This window comes from Ictalurus punctatus, chromosome 1 (genome assembly GCF_001660625.3).
Source record: "Ictalurus punctatus breed USDA103 chromosome 1, Coco_2.0, whole genome shotgun sequence".
In the NCBI taxonomy this organism is placed as follows: domain Eukaryota; kingdom Metazoa; phylum Chordata; class Actinopteri; order Siluriformes; family Ictaluridae; genus Ictalurus; species Ictalurus punctatus.
Window position 1 is genome coordinate 5,704,061 of NC_030416.2, and position 5,007 is coordinate 5,709,067.

At 36.6% G+C, this 5,007-nt stretch overlaps 1 long non-coding RNA gene across 1 annotated transcript; it reads left to right on the top strand.

The window, feature by feature from the left end:
* On the top strand, positions 1 to 2,935 carry LOC108260814 (uncharacterized). The gene is made up of 5 exons (XR_001811260.3): positions 1 to 146; positions 1,882 to 1,964; positions 2,074 to 2,106; positions 2,212 to 2,280; positions 2,423 to 2,935. It is a non-coding gene; the product is annotated as an uncharacterized LOC108260814 (long non-coding RNA).
* The last annotated feature ends 2,072 nt before the right edge of the window (positions 2,936 to 5,007 follow it).

Below are 5,007 nucleotides of genomic sequence, written 5' to 3' on the forward strand. Positions count from 1 at the left end.
TCCCTTAACTTTAGCTTTAGCATCCAAAGCTTTTAAGCAACATGTCGTCGGATTTACTGTTATCAGTTCGAGTCCGATTCAGAAAATGTGGACACTCAAGCGGAACCAACTTTGAAAACATGACTCGAGCAGAATGTTTCACAGTGGTATGTTTTTATTTTGTAACTCTCTCACCTTTCAGATATGATGTAAATTCCGGAATTTACATGATCATGTGTACATATATATATATATATATATATATATATATATATATATATATATATATATATATATATATATATATATATAAAATATGCTAATTAAGGCCTTATTCTTACATGAAGTCTGAACAGGTGAGTCAGCTGAGATACGGGTTACTGCCAAATGCCATGAATGTAAATGTTTACTATAATGACAGTTGGAGAAAAAAACGAGAAGGGTCTGGCTGCAGATATGCAGGTGCGCTCTCAGACTTGAGGTCTCAGACTCACACATGCGCGCACATTAGGCATGCGCGCAACCGAATAATTTGATCACGACCGTACAGTAATTATTGTCTTAAGTATATTTGTTTTGTTATTTATTTACACAATTATATGTTAATGTAAAAGGTATGCTTTTAAGGGGATTTTTTTTTTCATAGTGTTAGTTAAAATTGCTGTCTTAATATCGTTTCGTTGCTAACTGGTTAACTACACTTCATACAAGAAATCAGTAAAAAACGTATATAAAGCATTTTAAGTTCATTATATCGTTTAGGTGGTCAAACAACTGACTGTTTTACTGGTGTGTTCGAAGTGAATGTGTTCAAGTAGGTCGAAGTAGGACTGCATGTAATAAATTTTTAGTGTAGATGTGGTGTCTTGACAACCAAAGTATTTAATATAAACATTGAGTATTATCGAGGTCATTTCAACATTCTTCTCAGTGGTTTTTGAAAACGAGAGAGACATAGAATATGACTCTGATAAGAATTATAAGAAAAATTCAAAATCAGACACATCAGATAATGGTTTTCATGTAGATTTCTGTTTCTTCAGTTTGTTCTTACAGATGCATCAATCAGTAGTCAGTCTTAGAGGGTGAAAAACACCACAGTGCACAACTTGTTGTACATTTTATTGCATTAGATTTTATTTTAGTTGCCCCATTCACTGAAGCCAATGACTCAAAAGAAGATTCAAAATCATTGGGAAAGCCATGTAAAAAGGCACTCATTTTCAAACACAAGTTTATTACCTTAATACTATTAGGTGGTGACTCACACTGGCATAAACTTGTGCATACATAACCTTACATTTTGACACAGCAATTGTTATTGATTTATTGTTCTCTGCATACTTGAGAGGGATATTGCATATGGGATAATGCCTGGAAAATGGACCGAAAATACAGGCCTTGATTTAAAGGTAAAAAACATACAATTTGAACCCATTACATATATAAAACTTTATTATGTGAACATGCACTCATACCTTTCATTATATTTAAGGGTTTACCAAGACAACCATATGGAAATGACTGAGGTATTTAAAGGCAACAAACAAACAATTCTGTACCTATCCAGTGCAAAGTTCTCCATCAACATCTCACACACACACCACCATTTCCTCAGATCTTCCATGTCCAACTTCTCAAAATGTTAATGCCTATTGTAAATCGCATCATCTCAAAGGTACTGCAAACATTACTAATACTCACAATTGTGTAGTCAAATGGGGCATCCAGCACCATGTACAATGCAGACTATAAATGAAAAATAAGTCGGTATAAGGCAAAAACAGAGTATTAATTAACCACAAATATACTGCAGATTTTACCACCAACATAAAAAATACGTAGCTTTAATTAGATAAAATGTATTTTTTAACAGTTGTACATTCTATCAATGTTTTCCAGCCATGGAAAAATGTTTGCCCTGAGCAGTCCAAAGCCTTCCTGAGAGGTGATCTCCAGCCTGTATTTAGGTTGAGAAAAAGGAGGTTTGAAGAAATCTCTCAGTTAAAAGCATATACTTGTTTAGCAGATGGTCAAAATGACATATTATCAAGACACATTAGGTAAGCTTATGCTGCATTTTTTCACTAACAGGACTTTCCATGAAGCCATGTATCACCATCACAGGTAAATTTACTGTGTAGTAACTACTCAGAAATGGTACCTTAAAACGGCAGTAATAAAGGTAACACAGGCTTAAACTGAATACTCATATTTGGGGTTTATTTTTAGGCAGATGAAGCTTATTTAGTTCCTGCAGCCTGCACTGCAGAAGGCACAGACAAAAAGTCTCCACAAAAAGTAGGTTTTGCTTGAGGGGTAGCAACATCAGTAATAGTTGATTTGTTTTTATGCTTTTTTAATATCTGAGATATTACATTTGTTTTCATTTTTGTTTAGATTCTTTTTTTATGTATCCTCTTTTGTATTGTGTTATTCTTAGGTCTGTGTCAGTCAGTGGTGCCAGTCGGTGGCACTGTAATGACCTCACTGTTTCAGTTCCGCTGCCTCAGATTCTTTGTATAGAGGATGAAGAAGTTGCTGAGGCCCTGGAAAGGTTCTTCAATAGAGAGTGTTCGTGGATCATGATGCTGTAGCGCCACTGATGTTTGTTTTTACATTTATGCAGGACATGCATACATTTCTGGAGCATGCTGTCAACTAAATGAAGCTTAGGATCTACTGCCAAAAAGTTGAGTAATTGTAACAATAGTTCCTTTAATCATTTATTTTGTTTTGTATTAATTTATCATCCATGTATTGTGTTAAATAGTCCACATTTTCTCATAGTGGTGTTATGGAATTGTCATGTTTTGTGTTTTATTTTTATTCATTATTATATTTATTGTATTATTATCATTTACTAAAGTCATAATCAGCAACTGTCTTGTGTTAAATTCTTTCTGGTTTCTTTGAAATATTGGTATGACAATCTTGTCAGCATATTAAATATTGAACCTGACAGCAGCAGAGCTCATGTGTTTATTCTTAGGTTCTGTGTTAAGCAATCAATGATTTAACCACAAGTTTTTATAAAGTGATACATATGGTATACAGTGAAGAAATATACACAGGTGCCACACACACACACACACACAGGTGCATAATACAATTTCTCTTAAGCCTGAGGAATATAAAATAGGAACGTATACAAGAAAAGATGAATTTTAATTTGCAGCAGACATGAATTATGCATGTATTTTCACATGATTTTTATTCGCACATCCTTTCACAAAGAGACATTACACACCGCGTCCCATTAGATCTTTGATCTGCATAGTAATCGGATCTTATTAGATCACCGTTCAACAAAATTAACGTTGTAACGACTTATCTGTAGAATGTTGTATTCTGAAAGGCATTATTTATGACTGTCTAGTTCTATTTTGAAAATTGGGTAACAGAATTTGTTACTGCTGACTTGTTTACTCACAACAGGTAAGTACTGTGTTTTTTAAGTCTACTATCCCTTAACTTGTCCATCATAGAAGGGGGAACGCATCCCGACAGCTGGGAATGTTACTGTCAGATATTGTTCCCTCTGTGTTCAATAAGAAACAAAGCTCACAAAAGTATTACATAGAAAACTTTAATAACAATTAATAAATTGTGCTAACTGACCTTTTATAATATACAGTACAATTCACTTTAGTAGAAGTTTTAATAAATACAAAACTAAATAGCAAAATGGGCAATATTTAACAGTAACAAAAACATTACGCAAAAAATACGCCTTTTAAAATTTGGGAATTAAATAAATATTACACTCACACACAGATGTATAGCCATAACAAGGTGAAGTGATTGATTATCTCATTACAATGGCACCTGTCGAAGGGTGTTGAGTAGGCAGCAAGTGAACAGTCAGTTCTCAAAGTTGATGTGTTGGAAGCAGGAAATATGGGCAAGATAAGGATCTGAGCGTCTTAGACAAGGGCCAGATTATGATAGCTAGATGACTCTGTCAGAGCAACTCCAAAACAGTAGGTCTTTTGGGGTGGTTAGTGGTTAGTACCTACCAAAAGTTGTCCAAGAAGGACAACCAGTAAACCGGCAACAGAGTCATGGGCTCGCAAGGCTCACTGATGTATGTGGGGAGTGATGGCTAGCCTGTCTGGTCTGACCCCACAGACAAGCTACTGAAGCACAAATTGCTGAAAAAGTTTACACTGTCTATGTTAGAAAGGTGCCAGAACACACAGTGCATCACAGTTTACTGCGTATGGGGCTGCATAGCTGCGGACTGGTCAGAGTGCCCATGGTGACCCCTGTCCACCACTGACAGCACCTACAATGGACACATGAGCCTCAGAACTGGACCATGGAGCTATGGAAGAAGGTGGCCTGGCCTGATGAATCATATTTTCTTTTACATCACTTACCTGGGGAAGAGGATGCACTCTGGCAAGCCGGCGGAGTAAGTGTAACAATGTTCTGCTGGACAACCTTGGGTCCTGGCATTCATGTTGATGTTTGATTTGACACATACCACCCATCTAAACATTGCTGACAAAGTACACCCCTTCATGGGAACAGTATTGGCAGTGGCCTCTTTCAGCAGGATAATGCTCCCTGACACACTGCAAAAATTGTTCAGGAATGGTTTGAGGAACATGACAAAGAGTTTTCCAAATTCTTCAGATCTCAATCCGATCAAGCATCTTTGGTATGTGATGGACAAACAAGTTCGATCCACAGAGGCCCCACCTCACAACTTACAGGACTTAAAGTATCTGCTGCTAACGTCTTAGTGCCAGATACCACAGCACATCTTCAGAGGTCATGTGGAGTCTATGCCTCAACTGATATCTGATAGTACCATTCTCAGCTGTTAGGAGGCGTTCCCCCTGCTATGATGGACACATCTAGGATAGCAGTCTAAAAAAATACACTGGACTTACCTGTTGTGAATAAAGACATGAGTAGTATAAATTTGACACATGTATGAGCTGTGTTTCTTATTGAACACAGGGGGAACAGTGTCTGACAGTTCCATTCTCAGCTGTCATGAAGCATTCCCCCTGCTAT